Raw genomic sequence first — 24,101 nt, forward strand, 5'->3', positions numbered from 1 at the left:
CCATCATCATCCTCATCATCATTAAAATCAGAATCATTAGCAGTAGCACAATTGCCGTTGCCATCATCATAATAATAATAATCTTCAGTAATATCATTCAGTAAGGATTGCTACCATCATACTATAACTAATTACATAATACTTTATTCAAATGTAAAGTGTACTGTGTAATTTCATACACACATATATATGCTAGCTTGCTTAAGATTGACCATCATATTCGATAACAATCTCTTCTATCAACTGCGAATTCTGTAATGGCTATACTTTTTAAAGAGTAGCAGTAACAGGTGATATAAGTGTATGGGCAACCGGAGGATTGTGACTGTTACTATCGCCTGTGCCAAACCTACCATATGCCCTCATGAGCAACGAAGCTACAGAAGTGGTAGTGTCTCGTCATTGTGTGATACACTGACTGCCACAAAAGTCACCACCACTGAGATCCAAGTTCCAGTGATACACATTGCAGGAGATGTTACCAATCCACTGAAGTGTTGTAATGTTCTATGAGTTTTTCACTGGTATGGATTTCTCAGTATCACGGTCTTCCCTGTGAAAGGGATAGAGATCCTTAGGTGGTCAAAATAAGGCTGATACCCCTCCTCCCGCTGCGCCAAACTGCCAGAAGCTTCCTGGAATCCAGTTAGTTAGAAACAGCTTTGAAGCTGACTTCCATGCCTTGTTTTTTTTTCTCTTTTTCTCAAGATGCACTCTTGTAAACTTTGTCGTCTTGGGTTCACCCACAAGGCATCGAGACAGTGCTTATAGGTCAGTTTCATCATAGCTAAGGTGCTCTATCTACTCTTCTCCTAAATAAACCTGGTAGGTCACTTTGTGACTGGTAACTTGTTACATGGGATCACCAGTGAGTAAACTAGTACTCACCATCTGGTTAACCTATTGAAGATAGTTATTGAAACTCCATCAGGACCAAAAAAATATGACCTGTCCGAAGATAGATGAACCCAGTATATAAGGTCAATAAGAATCTTGCAATAGTATACGAGGACATAGGAATATTAGAGATGATAAATGAGTGTGCAGTATGATCCTATAAGAAGTGACATACTTCCAATCCTTATCAGAACACGCATAAATGCATTCACCATTCTTATTTTTAGATCTGCTTCAGTGTAGACTGGGCAAAATTAATTGAGGTAGTATTTTATGGTTGCATGCTTTACCTATTGCCAGTTCTTTCTTGATTTTTCAAGTAAAGTATTCTTATTCGACTATGAAACCAAATTCACTGAACTACAGGGTGTATTGTTTACTGGAGATGAAATTAACTCACCTCTGCTCAAATGATGTTGGTGTAAAAATACATTGACACAAGCACGTGTGTGCACGCACACACACACTTCTGCCAGATAGGCTTCTGTAAAAGTCCAGACTAATGAGTTATATCAATTAAAAAACGTAAATCGAATTTATATTAATATAAAGAATCTTGGGTAAAGGCTCTGTGATCAACATTTGTTCCATAAATAGTTGTATGCATTTGTAATAATAAATTCTGGTATGGCTGTGTAATAAGAAGTTTGCTTCCTAACCACATGGTTCCAAGTTCAGTCCCACTGCATGGCACCTATGGCAAGTGTCTTTTGCTATAACCCCAGGTTGACCAAAACCTTGTGAATGGATTTGGTAGATAGAAATTGAAAGAAACCAGTTGCTTATATCTGTGTATGTATGTATGTGTGTGTGTCTTTGTGTCTGTGTTTGACCACCACCACTTGACAACCAGTGTTGGTGTGTTTATGTCCCAGTAACTTAGTGGTCCAGCAAAAGGTATTGATAGAAAAGTACCAGGCTTTAACAATAAAATAAAAACTGCAATTAATTTCATTCGACTAAAATTCCTCAAGGTGGTGCTCCAGCATGACCATAGTCGAATGACTGAAAGAAGTTAAAGATATTACATACCAGGATGAGAGGATAAGAACGGAAAGAGCAGAATATTAGAAGAAAACCAATTTTGATTTTTATAGAAAGATTTAAGCTCTTGATTTCTAGTTCAAGGGCAGTAACTTTCTTTGTGGTATTTGTTTTTTTTTTCACAGCATCTTCCATTCTTGCCCCACATGTAGGCAGATAGAGATGTGTGTTCACATATGCATCTATTCATTCTCCAGCATGACATACAAATATATTACACATTTTATGTTCATAAGTGTACAGAAATTGAACATGCATGCATTTGCATACTTATCTAGATACACACGTGGCCTTTCATAAAAAAAAACAAAAAGCAAAAATGCCACAAGTAAAGTTATCCCCTTTGACCAATAATTGAGAACTAAAATCCTTTGTCAAAAATCAAAAGTTTTTCTCAGAATACTTTGTTGTTATATGATTAATGAATTAATATAATATCTTTAAGTTTTTACTTGGTTCAGTCTTGAGATTGTGGCCATCCTGGGGCACTGCCTTGAAGGGTTTTCATCAAACAAATCTACTACAGTACTTACTTTTAAGCTTAGTACTATTCTATCAGTCTCTTTCTACTGAACTGTCAAGTTAAAAGAATGTTAATGAACCAACACAGGTTGTCAAGTAGTGCTGGGGGGCAAACACTAAGACACATATATACATGTATGTGTACACACACACACACACACACACACACACACACACACACACACACATGATGGACTTCTTTCAGTTTCCATCTTTGAAATCCACTCACAAGGCTTTGGTTGACCTTTCATGCTCATGCCTATATAAATTATAAGAAAACAAAATCATATAATTATTTCCATGACAAGCATTGTTGATGGAACCTTTTCTGATATTCTGTCTATAGATATAGAATTAGTTGATTTCATCATATTTCCTATATTCTTATGACAGTGATTGACTGTCTTCAGGATTGATATACTTTGATGGACTTCATCATATAAGCTCATCATCACAGGACTTCCATCCATCCTTACCCACAATTCCTTGAAGGGTCATGGGATTAGAGTCCTCAGGCACCTCCTCCATCTCCTCCACAGGTTGCTATCAAAAGCAACTGTCATTAGGCTTTTTGGTTGGATTCCCAAACAGGACCAACAGAGACTAAGAATATTATCCAGCCATTGTTTTTGGTCTACCCTTAAGTCTCTTGCCAGTTGGCATGGCTTGAAGAATCTATGTTGCAATCCATTCTTGCGACATCCTAATCATACATCCATAATACTAGAGCTATGATCTCTTAATTCAGAGAATTAGCTGTTTGACTTGGAGAGACCCCCTAGTCTCTGAGCTACAGACCCTGTCAAGTAAGATTACCCCAGAAACATTTCAGAGAAATCCCATTTCGGCCACTTGTATTTGTGATAGTACTCTTTTGGTCATTACCCAACATTCATGACCCTAGGTGAGGAAATGCAACAGATGGTGCATTACTGTCAGTTCCTGCAATTCTAGTTTCTAGTTCAGCCTTCTGCCCTCCATCACTTGTGAATATGACCCTGAGATACTTAAACTTGCCACAAAACATGGTTCATCAACTATTTCTTATATTTTACAAGTGTGTATGTCCTTTAACAAAGCAAAAGCAACTTATACATCTATAGTGTCATCCCTTCTCACTTAGCATGTTCACACAAACATACAAAACACAAGATGATAACTTTCTCTTTCAACAACCAATAAAAGTCTAGTATCAATTTCAAAGATAATTTTGAGTTTTCTTTAATAGGGCATGTTGTAAGGTGGTTTCTTTATCCTTTGGAAAACTATGTAGACTAGCTGTCGTCACTCTAATCTCTTTTACCATCTGAAAATCAGTGGCATAAAACTCAGAGTAATGATTAATAGTATTTTCAACTTCTCAGAGATATGATGAAACTCTACACTCATATTGAGTACATCCTTTTCTCTGCTCCAGCACATTTCTCTATACTACGTCAAAAGCACACACACACAAACACACACACACACACACACACATCTTTTACTTGTTTCAGTCATTAAACTGCTGGTTGTGAAGCAGTGGTGGGAGACAAAGAAACACATATATTTGCATGAATGACTTCTTTCAGTTTCCACCTACCAAATCAATTCACAAGGCTTTGGTTGGCACAAGTCTACAGTAGAAGACTCTTGTCCAAGGTGCCAAGCAGTGGGACTGAACCTGGAACCACGTGGTTGAGAAGCAAGCTTCTTACCACACAGCCATGCCTTCACACACTCACACACACACACACATTTTATCTTTTCCTTGTTTCAGTCATTGGACTGTGGTCATGCTGAAACCCAAGTTAACCTCAGTGTTCAGTTTTTTTAATTTTGTACTTATTTCGTCCAACCCATGCTAGCATGGAAAACGGACGCTAAATGATGATGATGATGATGATTTACCAAACCCTTTCAATGAACCACTAGGTTATGCAGATAGATATAAGCAAATCAACACTGGTTGTCAAGCAGTGTGAGTGGGGTACATGACAAACAAACTCAGACCCACACACTCATACACGCATGCATACATAGTGGACTTCGCACAGTTTCTGTCTACTAAATTCACTTAAAAGGCATTGATCAGCCTGGGGCAGTAGTAGAAGACACTTCTCCAATGTGGAACTGAACCCAAAATCATGTTGTTGTAAAGCAAGCTTCTTAACCTCACAGCCATGCCCCTGTGTTAGCATAAGTGTGTGTATGTGCATGCATTTGTGCATACACACACATATATATGGATAAACTGATGTTAAAATTGTGGATCCTGGAGGTATGTATGTACACATAACTGGTTGCTCAATTAATATGTGACTATCGAATCCACACCACTTGTTCCCTTTTCTGCACCATTAATCCTTCCATCAGTTTCCTATCTCATGTGTTGTTTTGTTACTGTAATTAATGAAGGCAGAACTCATTACATATTCTGTTGCCTTTTCTGTACTGTGAAATCCTTTTCTCCTAAGCTCCTCCCTGTTATGTCCATCCTTCATTCTTACCAATGACTAGCAACCCTTACTCTCATCATTCACTCCCTATTTACCCCTGGTCACCTCCACCCTTATCTGCATCTGTCACTCATTCTTTCACACACACACTCTCCCACTCATGCTTGTAACTTTTACCTACAATTCCATATCTTTCTCTTATCACATTTAAAAAAAAAAGTTTTTGTTCCTTTGATATTCACATTGGGCTTCTCAGAAATAAGATTGGATAGGTGTGAACTTGTCTTAATCCTCTCCACTGTTCTTATCTTGTTCTTTCCTTTCTATTTCTCCCTTTCCCAATACTCTCTCTATTAGTCTCTTTTCTAATTCACTCTCATAACAACAAATTTGGTTCTTTCATCACACTTCTAACATCCCAACATCAACCAAAGATTACAACTATTATGGGAATTCTGTGGTCTTGCAAGTTCTAATGTTTACTTCACTGGTATGATGTCATGAAAATTGCACCTAGTACACTCTGTTAAGTGGTGAGCATTAGGAAAAGCATCAAGCTGTAGAAACCATGCCAGAGCTGAGACTTAGGGTGTGACATGATACACCAATTCATTAGATCCTGTCTAACAGTCTATCCCATGCCAGCATGGAAAGTAGACATTAAAATGGTAGTGGTGGTGGAAAATGGTAGTTGCAAGAAACACACACACAGACACAATCCAGAAAACTTAATATATATTCATAATATACAATTGTGTATACACACACACACACACATACACACACATGTATACATGCATGCTATATGTAGGATAGCCATGTTTATTCATGTAAAAATATGTATATATATATAAATGTACTTGTATAAATGTGTAAGTATAATATATTTATAGATCTGTAGATATATGCTCTTTTGAATGTATAGAATAACAAAGCCCCTACTTGAAAAACAGGTAGGATTAGCAACAAGAAGGGCAACTGGCTGCAAGCCAATGCCTCAATAATATTCATCTAACCCATGCTTGCATGGAAAAATGGAAGTAAAAATGAAGTAACAATAGAACAAATATGCACATATATTTTTCCATGTAACCAGCAAATTATTTGCTGACAAGGGAAGTGCTTACAGCACAGCATATTTTCTTGTAAAGTGTGTGCATGTACACATGCACACATATGTTTGCACATACCCCTCCACTCTCCTCCTCTGCCCCCACACAGACACCATCATTATCATTGTTTTAATGTGCACTTTTCCATGCTTGTATGGGTCAAATGGAATTCATTGAGGCAGATTTTACTATGGCTAGCTGTCCTTCCTGTCACCAACCCTCATCTGTTTCTGAATAAGGTAATGTCTCTCCCTGTTCTTTGAACACAAATGCCATGATGACTGGAAACATGTCTTTAGAAAACTGCAAACAGACAATACCTCTTCTATGAAGGTGGCATTTATTTACACTTAGTGTGCATGTCAAGATAAGGAACTATAAACATATACAGAGATGAATGTGTACATGTATGCACCCCAGGATTCTTTAAGTTTCCAACTATCAAATTCACTCACAAGACATTGGTGGGCTCAAGAATACATTTAGGAGAGGTGGTGATGGTTATCATCACCATTTATTTTCCACTTTAGCATAAAGATTCTTGCCCAGAGTGTTTTGATAGACATATATGTCTATGTACATACATACATACCTACATGCATACACAAAGCCTGGATGTACTATGGCTAAAATTCACTTCCCAACCACTGTGTGGCACTTTCACAATAACTGCAGACCAACCAAAACCTTATAAGAGAATTTGGTTAACAGGAAATAAAAAAGAAAATCCTTGTGTATGTGAATGTGTACCCTTGTCTTGATATCATGTGGTCATTTTAACCCTTTAGCATTCAGATTACTCTGTCAAGTGTAAAGCTTATTTATTCACATTGTTTTGAATAAATCATGCATTATCTTGTAGCTTCAAGATTTTGATGATGTGAATGTTTATCTTTAAAATGACATTGCAAGGTAGGTGTGAGATGTTGAATCTGATCAGTTTGAACATAAAACATGTAGAATATTTGGGCTGGATATGGCCAGCATAAATACTAAAGGATTGTACAAATTATGTTGCCCATTTCCAGTCTCCTGTGAAAGCATGTCTGGCCATGGGAGAAATATTCCCCGGATTTGGAAACAAGTATGGGTTGGTGACAGGAAGTTCATCTGGCTATAGCAAATCTACCTTATTGAATTCTGTCTTAACCAAGGAAGCATGGAGAAGTTAACATTTTAGGAGAAGTAGTGGTGGTGGTGGTGGTCGTCGTCATCGTCGTCATTTAGTTTCCAGTTTTGCATACTTGATGAGTTAGATGGAAGTTATTTGAGGCTGATTTTCTACATCTGAATGATAATTATAATGATAAAATATAGCACTTCTAGGTACAGCACACAAATTACACAGAGCACTTTGAATATGATAAAACCAAAAAAGCATAGCTCTGCACATACCCAAGACATGTAGAGCTGTGCTGTGAAAACACTCAATAAAAATTAAGATAATCATAGTGATAGTTCCTTATTTTGAACTGATGTTACACATTTTTTATTTTATGAAAGGGGAGGTAGATGTATAGAAGATATAATTTGCATCCGTACTTGATTGGTCAGTACCATAGATAGATGAAAAGTAATCTTAGCAGCATTTGAATTCATAACATAAAGGAATATAACTAAATGCCATGAGACATTTCAACTAGCTCTCTACATATTTTGTCAGTCAGTTATAAAAACCACCACAACAACAATTGTTTCTAATTTAGGCACAAGACCAGCAATTTTGAGGGGAGAGTGTTAGTGAATAACATAGACTCCAACACTTGTCTGGTACTTTACTTTTGCAACCCTGGCGGGATGAAAAGCAAAATTGACTTTGGTGGGGTTTGAACACAGAATGTTGAGAGCTAGAAGAAATACCGCAAGTCTAATGATTCTGCTAACCCACTGGTCTAGCAACAGCAGTAATAATCATCCTTTCTACTATAGGCACAATGCCTGAAACTTTGTGGGGAGTGAGGATAATTGATTTCATTGATCCTGGTGCTCAATTGATATTTATTTCAGCAACCCTGAAAGGATGAAAGGAAAGTCAACCTCGGTGGCATCTGAACTCAAACATAAAGAGCTGAAAGAAATTCCACTAAACGTTTTGCTTGGTTTGCTAATGATTCTACCACCTTGTTGCCCTAATCATAATAACAATAATAATAATAAAATCCATGTTAAAAAAAATTTGAAATAAAAATCGAAGTAAATATATATAATTTTATTCTAATACTAAATAATAAGAAAACATTTTATCCAGTTAGAATGAAAATAAATAAATAAACCCTGGATAAACTAAACATAGTTAATGAAAAGAAAACCTGTTAAATTGCTTTGAGAAAAATATATATATAATAAAAAAAAAAGCAGCCATTAAACAAACATTTAAGGAAACCAAATTGTTGGTTGTTTAGATTTCGTTAGAATTCAGTCAGAATTTTAATAATGTCTAAGTTGATTTCACCGGAAATTATTTGATTACTATCAAATAATTTCCATGCAACCTGTCATGCTCTCTCCTGCCCTGCTCTTCCTTCCTTTTGTCTCCTCTTTTCTCTCTTCCTTCTCTTCTTCTCAATAAACTAATAAAGCAAACTGAAATAGGTTAATTCTCTAAGATATATCAAACCAAACAGTAAAAGTAAACAGGTCATCAGTTGCAAGAGATTGAAAGACTGAAACAAGTGTTTAGTTCTCAATTCCATAGGATTAAGCAATCAGCAGTTAAGAAAGAGCCACAAATGAGACCAATTTATTGAGTATTGTCTTGACCAGTAGGAAAGGACTTGCTGGATATAATCTTTAAATCTTAATACTGTCTTTTAATATAAAAGAAAGAAAAAAAAACAGAACCACACATACAAGAAGAATAAATTAGAGAATGTAGTTACATTATTTTCTGAAATTTTGTGCTGGTGACACATAAAAGGCATCTGTGCGAGAAACACATAAAAGCACCTGTGCTGGTGACTTGTAAAAGGCACCCACTGCACTTTGTGGAGTGGTTGGTGTTAAGAAGGGCATCCAACTGTAGAAACCAAACCAAAACAAACTGGAGCTTGGTGCAGTTCTCCAGCTTACCAGTTCTAGTCAAACTGTCTAACGCATGCCAACATAGAAGCTGGACACTAAATGATGATGATAGCTAGAATACAATTTAATCATATAAGTCTGCTTAATCAAAGCTGAAGTGGGAATAAACAACAACAGCACCAACAACAACCACCATCCTGTATATTCATGGTTCTTAATCAGCTGCTATTACTGCTGGCTTGTGCCCATGGTCAAAATACTTAAACCATGATGGTTGTGTTGTAAATATACAGGTACCACATAATCTTTTCTACTCTAGGCACAAGGCCTGAAATTTTTGGGAGGGGACCAGTCGATTAGATCGACACCAGTATGCAACTGGTACTTAATATATTGACCCCGAAAGGATGAATGGGAGAGTCAACCTTGGCAGAATTTGAGCTCAGAACATTATGACTGACGAAATACCGCTAAGCATTTTGCCCGGCGTGCTAACATTTCTGCCAGCTCGCTGCCTTCAGTTACCACATAATATAACTCACCAAAGTAACTTTGTAAAATTGAGGAGTATTTTGTTAACATGTTGTACTGAGTTCAAGTTCTGTGTACTTGATTCATACTGGATGCAGCTGTTCTTTCAAAGCTCATATATTATTAAGTATTTGAGAGATGGTACCCTCTGGGATAGAATGTTAATTTAATGCTAACAATATTCTCTGAAGTGGTATTATCTGTTACTGATAAGGTGGTGAATTGTGGTACATAGAATTGTGTTCTGCCCAGAAAGACTGTATGATGCCTGTTCAGAAAGATGGCATCATAGTTGTTGTGACTACAAACTTATTAGCTATGAGTCTGGACCCAGTATCTTAATTATTCAAGTAAAACCTATTTCAAATAAATAACTTAGAGTATTTAATCAAATGGATATGGGTATGGCTGTGCAGTAAGATGCTTGCTTCCCAACGACATGGTTTTTGGGATCAGTCTCACTGTGTGGGATCTTAGGAAAGACTATATCCCCCAGGCTGACCAAAGCCTTATGAGTGGATTTGGTTGATGGAAGACTGAGAGAAGCTCATCGTGTATGTGTCTCTTTACGTTTGTTCTTCGCCACCACCACTTGACAAACCTGTGTTAGTTTGTTTATATTCCTGTAACTTGCATGTTCAGCAGAAAGAGGCCGATAGAATAAGTACCAGGCTTAGAAATAAGTCCTGGGGTCAATTTGTTTGATTAAGCTCCATCAAGGCAATGCTCTAGCATGGCTGCAGTCAAATGATAGAAACAAGTAAAAGATAAAAGATTAAAAAATCTTCATTAACCATTTAGCATTTAAACCAATCATATCTGGCCCAAATACTTTACCTGGTTTGTGTCCAAACTGACCAGCTCCAGCTTCTCACACCTACCCTACAATTCATTCTCAAAGTAAATATTCACATCATTGAAATCTCAAAGCTGCAGGATAATGCATGATTAATTCAAAATAATGTGAATAAATAAGCATTACATTTGACAAAGTAATCTGAATGCTATTGGGTTAAATTCAAGTGTGTTATGGAAAGTTTATGAAAAGTCTTGTCTAATCTCAGTCTTACCAGTGTATGTGCACATTGTAGGGAGATGAGTGAGTTTGAGTTATGCATATAAGATTATGCCATGCTATAACTAAATTAACATCTGTGAATATGCCATGTAATAACCAACGTTATATAAATGAAAACCTCTACTTGGAGTGTTATAGTTATAAAGAATTAAATTCAAACCTTACTAAACATTTAATATAATCTTATTAAAACTATTTGCTCCGGTAGTATATGCAAGTGTGTGAACATGTGTTTGTGTATTTGTGTATGCAAATTTGTAAACACTGCCAACCCATATAAGTGCAAAGAATAAAGAAGCTAAAGTATTTTATTATAGCTATTATCATCATCACCATTATTATCTTAGCCACCACCACCGCCACCAGTATCATGATGACCATCATCTCTGCCACTACCATCACTACTATCATCATCATTATCATCACCATCACAACTACCATCAACCTCATCATCACCATTATTATTACCACAATCATAGTTTTCATCACCACCATGTGATTTTGCTTATGAGTTGATCAGCCTCTGGATAATTTTGAGACTAATCTGTAGTATCATCATCAGCACCACCATCACTACTATTACTACCATCATTATCATTTAAGTATTCATTGTTGAAAATTGACCCATTTAAATGGCATCCTAGCCATCTCCAATTTGGCAAACACTATTGCACAGCAAGATGTCATTATGTGAACTGGTGCCAAAATATCAAGATTGCTTTTCAGTTATTTAATACAGTCTTATTCATCTCTATAATTTAGAATTTCCCCCAATTTCAGGTGTGAGCATAGCATTGATGCAAAATCTTCATGGAAGTCTGTAAGAAACAGATGATTTTTATTTTTTACCTCTAAATTGTATATTCGTGTTTTTTCTCACTCATATTTCTCTGTCACTTCAACCTGCATAAAGTTGCAGTTGCTGCTGTTGTTGTTGTTGAATGACCTCTAAGTTTTCCTCAAGCTAACAGATAGAATGTCCGAATATTTAATTTACAGATCTAGCCATACCGGGTGTGTTCCCTTTAGTTTGTTGCTGTTTAAGTCCTGGACAGCCCAAACAAGTCCTTCTTCTCTTAAGACTGCTATGATACGAAGGAGATTCAGCTATTTCTTACAGGTTGAATGACCATATAGAGGTCTGTTCATTGGTATGTTCTAATTTAGTTTTTAGTAGATTGTATAGGTTATGGAGTTTATTTGGTCTATATACCATTTTTTTTATATACAGGTAACTCATACCAATTATTTTATATATTTTCAACACTTATTCCCAGCATTTCCAGAATATTTTGTAGGCACAAGCCTGATTTTGGGATGAGTAACCTTTCTTTATTTGCATTAATTTGTGACTATATAATTGTATTGTATAATGCTGAGCATATTATTGATGCATACTGAAATTAATAGTACATGAAGAAGGTTATAAAACGTCCGTAATCATATGGAAGTCATATGGATAAATAAATCTATCTTCACCTCTCACATCTCCTGACTTTATGCTTTATATTACATGTGTGTGTGTGTGTGTGTGGTGTGTGTGTGTGTGTGTGTGTGTGTGTGTGTGTGTGTGTGTGACATATATGTTTTGACATGTATGCACTTGCTGTAAACAAGACATTGCTGTTCATAAAAATAGTGTTGCATGTTTGCAGTCCTCTGCAAATGCATGCCTGAGTTGTTCATTGTTTGATAGACTCGTGGACATTTTACCTTTCTTGGAACCAAATGAGGGTTGGCAAAACAAGGGGCATTTGGCCATATAAAATTCCACCTCAATAAAGTCTTCTGATCCATGCAAGCATGGAAAAATAGTTGTTAAAATGATAATGATTATGATATTAGTCTTGAATTTTCTACATTTGTTAGCATTACTCGTTAATACTAATTAGAAATAATAATCCTCTTTTTTGCTACAGGTACAAAGGCTTGAAATTTGTGGGAGGAGTTAGTTGAATACATTACCACCAATGCTCAACTGGTACAGTGCCTAAGAGGATGAAAGGCAAAGTTGATCTTGGCAGAATTTGAACTCAGAGGACAATAATGATTCAAATTTTGGCACAAGGCCAGCACATTCAGGGATGGGGCAATTCGATTACATCAACCCCAGTGCTCAACTGATACATATTTTATCAACCCCAAAAGAATGAAAGTTAATCTTGGTGGCATTTGAACCCAGAATGTAAAAGTAGACAAAATACTTATCAGCATTTTGTCTGGTGCAGTAACAATTCTGGCAGCTCACTGCCTAAATGCAGAACATAATAGCAACAGCAACACCAACTACAATGATATCAGCAATTTCTAACATAGATACAAGACCACAAATCAATTAAATCCACCACAATATTTGGCTAGGCACACTTGATTCCAGGATTTAAATGCTATTAGGAATGATACTTTATGATGATGATGATAATAATGATGATTCTAATGCTGTAAAGATATTTTTCCAATCCATACTGTTACTTTATGCATCCCAAAAGGATAGAAATCACAGTAGTCAACTTCTGCAGAATTTAACCTTAGAATATAAGAGTAAGTAAATATTGCCAGGTATTTTCTTAACTGCTCTACCAATTCTGATAATGATGATTTCTTTATTTTAACAACATCAGTTTTTTATGACAGGAGAGGATGTTGTCAGTTGAAATTAACTTCACTACAAATTTTATCAGTCCTTGGCAGTGTAAAAGGGAAATACATGTTTGGTAGGAATTAAACTAAAATCAATAACCCAACTGCATTAACAAATTAAAGCACCTTCATCTTAGACATCAGTGAGACAATCATTTTTACATTAAATATTAGACTGTATAGTTTAATCCTTTTGTTACCGTATTTCTAATGAAATATACTGCCTTTGTTTCAATTAATTTTGAAATTGATGAAGAATTTAGTAAAATAGATTTAAGCTGGTGTTTAGAATAAATTAACATAACATTTTGAAGGAAGGTTTTAATTTAGAATACTTTGAAAGAGGAAATTTGTATCAGAATCGAGGCAGTCTCTGGTAGGTTAGTACCAAAATGGTTTACCTGAAATCAATGTTGGCCTTATAGTCGAATATTTGTTAGTGTGTCCTTATCACCAACACCATGTTATGTCTTTGCTAAAGATGCTTGACTTTTAATAATTAATGAATCTTGAAATTTGCACTATTAGCAACATACAGATCATTGCTGATGGATATTATTACACAGTTGAGTGATATTTTGTTAGCTTACGGTTATTAATTCATACCCTACAAGAGTTTAATATTCTGTGTAATAGTAGATGAAGCAGAACTGCCTCTTTAGTATTCTTTAGTTCCAGAAAGCATGAATTTCTGTTGTGGGAATAGTGCTTGTTGTATTTAAAAAGGCTTTTGTGGGAACATCAGCCATTTGATAGTATTAACTTTGAGTATCTGTGGAAGTTCTTTTCAAGATTGATTGTCCACCTGATTTTGTAGATATCAATTTAAAGAAAAGTCAATTGACTGAAAGATTCAGTTTCAGATTTATTGCAACATTTTCAACATTCACTGACTTTTTGCTAAAACAAAATGATGAGAAATGCTTATGCATCTGCTCTTTGCAGATAACTGTAGCTTTGTTGAAGGTATTCAAGGAAACCTGGATTTCTCAGCTGTTGCAAAGAACTTTGTTCCCTTAGTCAGCATAACAGAGATTGGAATCATTTATCAAATCCAGACCTAGATCTTGATGTTTCCCAAGTAATCCAGAAATCACTGTTGATGGAAATGTGCTAAAAGTGGTGGAGGATTTTGAGACAATGCAGCATCCAGTAAACTATATACCTCCATGTCTCCTCCAGAACTGGTAAAGCAAGTGTTGTTTTGGCAGCCTGACAAATCAACTTTGCAATAATCCAGATATTTCACTGCATATGGAGAGTCAAACATATAAAGCTGTGATCTTAACTGAAACTATTGTATGGTGCAGAATTACGGACCCTGTACAACAGGTAGATAAAGCAATTACACACTTTCCATTGTTGCTATCATTAGAAAATCTGTAAGATCAAGAAGCAGGACATGATACTCAATATAGAAGTCCTATTTTGCTGTAAAATTGGTGGTGTGCAGATACTGAGACATCAACTTCACTGGTGTGATCATGTGAGTGGATTGGATCTAAAGATGATAAAAATCCCAAAGTAGTCGTTGATGACCATCTTGCTAGTCATAGATATTTTAGCAAGTATTTTTTTGGAGTACCTCTGAAACAAAATTTGAAGATGTGTCATATTAACGAAACCATGGCTTCATTCAATCGTGTTAGAGAATTTTTTGCATGAAGGGCATTGAACTCTTTGAATCGACTTCTATTGAAACCTTTGAAGTGAAAAGTAGAAGGGAGAATATACAAACAGACTTAAAAGTGAACATTTTATTTCTATTTTGATTTTTGTAATATTTCACTATGTTACAGTCAATGTTAGTTTAAAGTTAAATTTTTACTACGTTTTTTTTTCTATTTTAAGAATTTAAAAGTATAACTCTGAAACACTTGTAACAAGTATTATAGAAGATTTCTAATAGGCACAAGATGATACATTTAAGGGGAGGAATTTACAGTCAATTAAATAGTCCCCAGTTCTTGACTGCTGTTACTCATATTGATTCTGGAAGAATGGAAGGCAAATGTTGGCTTTGGCAGAGTTTAAACTCAGAACATATGGATCTATATTTGCTGAATGGCTTAAGCACAAAATTGGACATATATGCACACATATATCATGTACATCCCATGAGAAAATATTCAGAGTAGACAGTATGCATTATTAAAGTAGATTGTCGCCAAAAAGCCTTGCACTATGAAACAAAATATCAAAATAAGTTGATAACATTTTTGAACAGCCATCACTTTCTCTTACCAGTAATTGTCTTTACTGCTATTCATCACTTGCTCTCTTATTAACAAACTCCCATCTCTTCTTCCACATTAACCCCCTGCCAATACTATTACTCTTCTATTACTTCTTTCAACACTGTCTCTTTCATCACTATCTCTTCCTTCATCCTGTCACTTTGTTTCTCTCATCAGAACCTGACTTCCTTCACTCTCACACTCAGTCTGATATGCCAGCAAAAAGAGGATCTGAAAATAAAAGATTTGCCAGTGTTCTGTGAATGGGGAATCAGAGAGATGAAATGTTCTGGATTATAAAGTCGTGTGTCAATGTAAATTAAGATCTCAAATATCGGAATAGTACATATGGAATGATAGTGCACATCTATTGTCACTGTTGACAAGAAAGAGTCTTGGGCATATTGTTATTAGAGAAAATTGTTGGAGAGAAATGGTGTACTCTAATTAGACCAGTTATACAGATGAAAATGCAATATGAAGATAGGGACAGCTGATGGACTAACAAAAATAGTCACTGAGATACTTAAAATATCCAAAATTGAACAGACTAGTTGACTCTTTTGATATCAACCTACTTTAAACTGCCTCTGGTTCTGTTATATAAGCTTCCTGTCTTAACTCTTTAGCACTCAGATTTCTCTATCAAATGTAATGCTTATTTATTTATTGTTTTGAATTAATCATACATTGTAGCTTTGAGATTTCGATGATGTGAATGTTTATTTTTAGAATAACGTTGTAAGGTAGGTGTGAGAGACCTGATCCGGTCAGTTTTAACATAGGCCTGTTATTGCAGTTTTGAATGATAAAGGGTTAAAGTGATCATTATTGAAACTTTCCATCAAAATTTATGTTCCTGACACTAGCTTAATAATGACAGTCATTTTACTGAACTTTTCATTATTTTCAAAATTAAATGGAAAAAAAAAAGCAGTGTATTTCAACAGAAATATGTTGACAGAATGGTTAAACAGGTAGTACAAGGATGTCTCATGCATAGTGACTCATGCAGTGGTATTGCCAATTGCTACAAAAAGAAAGAAAATGCTCTAGAAAGAAGCACCTGCAGAAACATCAAATTATAGACCAGGTTAGAAAAATAACAGAAACAATTAAAACACAACTGATTAGGAAAAAAGTTATGAAAGATGAGATGAAATTCAGGTTTGTGTTTGGATGGAGTACAACTGATGGCTTTTTTCTATAAGAACATCCCACTACAACTAACATTTATCAATCTAGATAAAGCTTAGTACCATGTCTTGTAGTCTGGTAGTCACTAGGAAAACAAAGGTTGCAAGAGCTGTACAAGCCATTTGTATATGGATGCTGTAAACAAGATGAAAATTAGTAAGAACATTGACATGTGGGTAAGTGGCCATCAGTGAGAAATTTCACATCAATCAAGGTTCAGTTCTCAGCCCTCTTCTGTTCATCAGGTCGTAACAGATGGAGTTTAAAACTGAATTTTCATGGGAACTCCCACTTGTTGATGGGCTAGTTCTCGTAGCTGAATCTATCAAATATTTACTTAGAAATAACAAATATGGAAGTAAAGCCTAGAATTGAGAGGCCTTACAGTAAATCTAGCTATGTTTTAGTTAGCACAAAAAAGACAGGACTCTGCTATCATCAGGGAAGTGGCCATAATTGTTATGCACAAAAGATTCAATAGGAAGAAAAAGATTGATCGAGAAAAAGACTGGCATTGTATGAAATGCAGTGGGATCACAGTCAGATTCTGCATAGGAAGAAATATTTCACAGAAATATATACTTAGGTGCAGACATGGCTGTGTAGTAAGAAGTTTGCTTTTCAGCCACATGGTTCTGAGTTCAGTTCTGCTACATGGCATCTTGGGGTAAGTGTCTTTTACTATAACCCGGAGCCAACCAAAATCTTGTGAGTGGATTTGGTAGATGGAAACTGAAAGATGTACATACGTGTCCCAGCATGATTACAGCCTTAGGGCTGAAATGTGTAAAAGAGTAAAAGAATATATATACATACGTATTGCTTTTCAAGCTGGTATGGTTTGGATGGTTTGACAAGGAGCTGGCATCTTTGGCAAAGTTTCTATAGCTAGATGCTCTTCCTATCATCTTCCACTTTTACAGAGTGTACTGGGTATCCCCACCATCACTTAGCAACCAGTATTATTTTGTTTATGTCCCACATAACTTAGCATTTTGGCATAAGGAACCAATAAAGTAAATATCTGGCTTATAGAAAAAAAAGTACTGAGATCGCAGTCCAATGACTGAAACAAGTAAAAGAAGGTATTTACTAGGTCAAAGTCACCAAAGATGTTACGATGTTGCCAGTTGTTGGAGTCATCAAATTCCACTTGAATGTTCAGAATGATCCTACAGTTCATATTTGACTGCTTTTACACATAGCTGTGCATAAAAACAAACGTGTGTGTGTGTGTGTGTGTGTGTGTGTGTGTGTTTTTCTTGTGGCTTGGCCTCAAATCATACCTGGTCTAATAACATTGTGATCAGAAGAATTCCAGTAATGATCCTTCATTGAAATCGACAATTTTATTTGTTTTTATATTGTAAAAATTTCTCATCATTTGAGAGAGATATACAAGTGTTATGTATAGTAGGTCATGTGACTACTTAGAGGCTCTTTTTGTATATTATATATCATCATCATTTAATGGTCTCATTTTCCATGCTGGCATAGGTAAGACAATTCAATATGAACAGAGCAAAAGGGTTGTGCCAAGTTCTAATGTCTGCTTTGGTATGGTTTATACAGCTGGATGCCCTTCTTAATACCAACCACTTCACTGAGTGTACTGGGTGCTTTTTTTACATATTTATATATGTTTTAAGATTTCTCTTAGGCATAGTGATATATGTATATGCATGCGCGCGTGCACACACACACATACATGTCTATGTGTTTTAGTTGGTGTAATAGCTGATATTAGACAAACCATACTCACATGCACAATAAACACATAAACATGATGTGCAGACAGTATTTATAGAAAAAAAAAATATATAGAATGATTCCGTTTGTTCTAAAGCTTATTTCTTAAAAAGAAAAATTATCTTTGCATAATTTCTTTAAATTTTGCCTTCTATTTTCTTAAAAATTTTTTTTTCCTCTTTTATAATAATAATAATAATAATAATAATAATAATATTATTATTATTATTACTGTTGTATCTTTTATCCTCATTTTTTTAATTCCTTTTTTTTTATGAAATCTCTGTAAGTGAGGCCTGGAACTAAATTGTTTCATCAGACGTATTATAAATCGATCTGTACTTGGGACGGTGTCCAACTATTTCAACGAGTAGCTTTTATATAATTTTCCTTTCAATAATACTTGTTAGACCAGATCAAAGTCTTGTTAAATGCAGTCCTTGTGTGTGTGTGTATGTATGAATAATTGGTGTTGGGGAAGGTTATTGGTCACCTGCTTAAGAATCTCCCTCCCCTCAGTCCCTTCTTTCTCCACCCCAAGTTCCTGCTATTTCTCTATTGCTACTTTTACATCTTCTAACATTTCTCTAAGCCAATAAAAATGCCTTAAGTAGTGCAGACAATTTCACCTGTCCATTTCTTTTTGTAAAACTGTTTTTGCATTGATTTATTCCATGCTAACAAGGAGGTGATAGATTCCTGAAGATTTCAACATTTGTATATTGTTTTTGGAGTATCCGAGTAGTTAGTTGCCTTTCCACTGCTACAAATTAACCATATAGTTGTTGTGGAACCTGTTCTCAGTCCAATAGACTGCTAACCATTTAGTCATATAGTAGTGGAACCTGTTTTCAGCCAAGCAGATCGTGGCTTTATTTAGGAACACCTGCACCTAGAATTAATCCAAGAAGTAAGCTTCTACAGGTATACTTGGAGATTGTGAAGAGGATTTCACTGGAAATGAAAAAACTGTCCTCCAGTTGTTTCAACTGCATTGAACCGTGACAGTGGTAGGTGCTGCTTAGTGAGAGATACTTGTTGCAGAAAGTGGGAGATTTCAGTGTTCAGATGACTGTTATCAGAATTGCAAATATTCAAGGCAGATGACAAGGTGCAGTACATCAGAACCTATCTAATTCATGTCAATATACGTCATCATAAATACTTGTGTGTGTGTGTGTGTGTGTGTGTGTTACACATGCACATACATTAAAAAAAAGGTACTGAATACATATAAGAGAGTGTATGTGTGATGCAGATTTAGTTGTTCAATGGAAGAAAGGTAAAAGAAAAAAACAAACTAAAAAACTACTTGATACCTCTAGAACTTATTTATTTGGAGTTGCTTTGAGTTTATTACTCCTTTTGGGGGTCGATGAAATAAGTACCAGTTATGTACTGGGGTTGATGTAATTGACTTATTCCCCTCCCCCCCACCCAAAAAGACGTTCAGACCTTGTGCCTATAGTAGAAAGGATTATTATTATTACTACTATTATTATTATTATTATTATTATTATTATTATTATTATTACTATTATTATTATTACTATTATTATTATTATTATTATTATTATTACTACTATTATTATTATTATTATTATTATTATTATTATTATTATTATTGTCGTCATTGTCATCATCATCATCATCATCATCACTATCAATCTAGCAGAATAGTTAGCATGCTGATCAAACTACTTTATGGAATTTCTTCCAGCTTCAAAATCTGATGTAGCCAACTTTGCCTATAAGCACCAGTTGAACACTGGTGCCAATGTAATGTCACATAAAATTCTTAGAAAATACTTAATGACATTTCTTCTTGCTCTTACATTCTAAGATCAAATTCCGCCAAATTTTCAGGGTCAATAAAATAGGTGCCAGTTGAACACCAGGGTCGATGTAATCAACTCATCCTCTCTCCCAAAATTGCTGCCCTTGTGGCAAAATTTGAAACCATTATTATTATTATTAAAGCAGTGAGCTGATAGAATTGTTAACATGCTAGGCAAAATGCCTAGTGATATTTCGCCTGTTGCTTTGTTCTGAGTTCAGTTTCTGCTGAGGACAACTTTGCCTTTCATCCCTTTGGGGTCGATAAATTAAATACCAGTGAAACACTGGGGTTTATGTAATCGACTAGTCCTCTCCTACAAAAATTTCAGGCCTTGTTCCCTTAGAGTGGATTATTATTATTATTATTACTAGAGTTGCTTGTTATAGATGGGTTTTTATGAACTTGTTTCTGAAAAATATCAGATAATTTTCCAAATTCAATATTTTTTCATTTTTTCTGATGTTTAATTTTCTTTTTGCTGTCAGTAGGAGCTGTGGGGTTGAGAGCAGTTATTGGGTTGCTACAGTAGGAGCCAGGAAATTGTATCAACTCTGACTAGATATAAATTGTAATGCATTAAAATTTCCAAATTAACAGATACAGTACTTGACCAAATGTCTGGCAAGCTTGGGATTGAAGTGTACTGGGTTTCTGGAGTTCCTGGTTTTCTGCATACAGCCTAAATAGGTACTTAAAACGTAAAATAAACTATGAAAAGTAAAGAGTTAAATTGTATTTACCAGATTCTAGTAAATACTCTTGTAAAGTGGGGTCTGTTTGATATTTATTAATCCATTAAAAATTTTTAAAATATATCATACAACATATATACAGTGTAAAGTTTATAAGATGAAAATTAAATTAAAGAAAAGTAAAGAATGTAATTTTATTTAACAGTTACAGGTACAAAGTAATACAATTATCAAGCAGAATATGTTTAATCTTTACCAGTCCCACTTAAAACAAAACTATTTTTGACACACTTTTATGCAAATTAGCCAACTTCAAAAGCAGGGCCTGTTACTCACTACAAGGTACAGTATATTACACAGTATTGCATAGCATTTTCAATTTTCTGAAAATTCTGGATTTCTGGAAGCTGGATAAGAGGTTTGAAATTGTATTTATTTATTTTCATCTCTGAAAATAATCAAGGTCTTCTTTGAAATATGTGGTGAAAGGAATTCCATTTCTAAGAACAGAATGTTAGTAAATTTTCAGTTTGTGCTTTGAAATTAACCTGTATTCTAAAGATACAGTTTTTCATTAATAAATTTTGTTGGGGTAAGCCTTTCAGTATTTTCCAATATTATTTCTATTTCATGTAACCCTTTAGCATTCAGGTTACTCAGTCAAATTTAATGTTTATTTATTCACATTGTTTTGAATTAATTATGTTTTATCTCGTAGTTTTGGGATTTCGATATAGCAATTACTTATTGTTAGAATGCTGTTGTAGAGTAGATGTGAGAGGCCAAATCTGGCCAGCTTCAACATAAAACACGGTATTTGAAGAACCTGATATGATTAGTTTATAATGCTAAAGGATTAATGTAAATTTGGCTACATTCACTTAAATTGTATATTCAGTCAATACTTTAAATTTGTAAAAGAAGGGTTATGCATCTAATAGTATTTAGTTTTTGTAAATGGCTTTTTGTTAAGTTACTTGAGGCATTCAGTCTCTTACATATAATTTTGATATAATTTTGATTTTTGGATGGTAAACAGTGATATTTTTCATTTTCTCTTATAGTATTTTTAAAGATTACTCTTTTACTTGTTTCAGTCATTTCACTGTAGCCATGCCTTTAGTCGAGCAAATTGACTACCTTTAGTCGAGTAAATTGACTCCAGGACTTATTCTTTGTAAGCCTAGTACTTATTCTATCAGACTCTTTTGCTGAACCGCTAAGTTACAGGGATGTAAACACACCAGCATCGGTTGTCAAGTGATGTTGGGGGGACAAACACACACACACACACACACATACATTTATACGATGGGCTTCTTTCAGTTTCTGTCTACCAAATCCACTCACAAGGCTTTGGTCAGCCCCAGGCTATAGTAGAAGACACATTTGCCCAAAGTGCCACGCAGTGGGAATGAACCCGGAACCATGTGGTTGGTAAACAAGCTACTTACCACACAGCCACTCCTGCATCTATGATTATTTATTTTTTTCATATTCTTTTACTTCAAGCCTTTTGATAAAAAGAGTCTCTTTTGATCTTATAGATTTTGTCTTATGTTTAGTTAATTACTTGTATCTTTAATATTATCATCATTTAATATCTACCATACTTTTCCATGTTTGCATGGGCTGGGATGGAGATATTTGAGGTAGATTTTCTATGGCTGGATGTCCTCATCTGTTTCTAATCATGGTAATATTTCCCCATAGCCAGACATGTTCTTGCGAAAGATTGCAAATAAATGACTCTGAATGGGTGACAATGATATCATTCACAACAATTACATAATATAGGAATACATATGCACGCATGCACAATGGACTTCAGTTTCTTGCTACCAAATCCACCCACAGTTTTGGTTTGCTTGGTACTATAGTAGAAGATACTTGCCCAAGGTACCATGCAGTGGAACTGAACCCAGAATCATGTGATTTGGAAGCAAACATCTTATGAAATAGCTATACCTGTGCCTATATATATATATATATATATATGTGTGTGTGTGTGTGTGTACACACACACACACACACTATACAAATGCCACAACCACAGAACCATAACCCTTTTAACTTAAACTTTAACAAGTCATAGTGCTAAAAATTCACCTGATGATTCTACATTGTTCGTGTATGTCATGTGCTTTCCGATCAATACAAAATGGAAAAAATAAATAAAATAAAAGTGGTTGTAGTAGGAGGAGACTATTTATAAGCAAAGACTATATATAAGCAAAGTGGCAAAATTATATCTCTGATCATTGATTGAATGCACAAATTCATATTTACTCAGTTTACAGTTCATTGCCAATCAGTCTAATATAAAGGCGTTAAATATCATTTTTACCTGTTACTTTGAAAACAGAAAAAGAAAAAAAAAATTGACCAATATTCTGCTATTTTTATGACTAATGTTTTTTATCAATCTATCTATTGACCACTACACTTTTTTTCAATATACATATTTCTACCCAATTTCTCTTATGGCCTTTACACTTCCAACATATATATTTTGATGGCTATATTTTCAATGAATGTAACTTGGCTTGCACTGAGAAGTGGAATACAAGGTTCACAACCATCATTGGTTGTGCTATCTGATCCTTGACTCATGTCAATGTAGGAAATTATTGTTTCCATTATTATTATTATCAAAGTGGCAAGCTGGCAGAATTGTTAGCATATCAGACGAAATGCTTAGTGGTATTAAACCCATCGCTACATTCTTAGTTCAAATTCTGCTGAGGTTGACTTTGCCTTTCAACCTTTTCAGGTCAATAAATTAAGTACCAGTGAAACACTGGGGTCAATGTAATTAACTGGTCCCCTCCCACCAGATTTCAGGCCTTGTGCCTTTAGTATAAAGGATTATCATCATCATCATCATCATCATCATCGTTATTATTATTATTATTATTATTAGGCAGTGAGCTGATAGAATCATTAGCACGCTGGATGAAATGCTTTGCAGTATTTCACCGGTTGCTATGTTCTGAGTTCAAATTCTGCCGAGGTTGACCTTACCTTTTGTCCTTTCAGGGTCGATAAAATAAGTACCAGTTGAGCACTGGCGTTGATATCGACGTAAAGATGAATGTAAAGA

The 24,101-nt window shown here is 35.0% G+C and overlaps 1 protein-coding gene across 3 annotated transcripts in view; it reads left to right on the plus strand.

The window, feature by feature from the left end:
- Window positions 1–24,101, plus strand: part of LOC115221702 (DNA-directed RNA polymerases I, II, and III subunit RPABC3) — a 373,348-nt gene that overhangs the window by 166,527 nt on the left and 182,720 nt on the right. The window lies entirely within an intron of this gene.

This window comes from Octopus sinensis, linkage group LG18 (genome assembly GCF_006345805.1).
Source record: "Octopus sinensis linkage group LG18, ASM634580v1, whole genome shotgun sequence".
Lineage (NCBI taxonomy): Eukaryota > Metazoa > Mollusca > Cephalopoda > Octopoda > Octopodidae > Octopus > Octopus sinensis.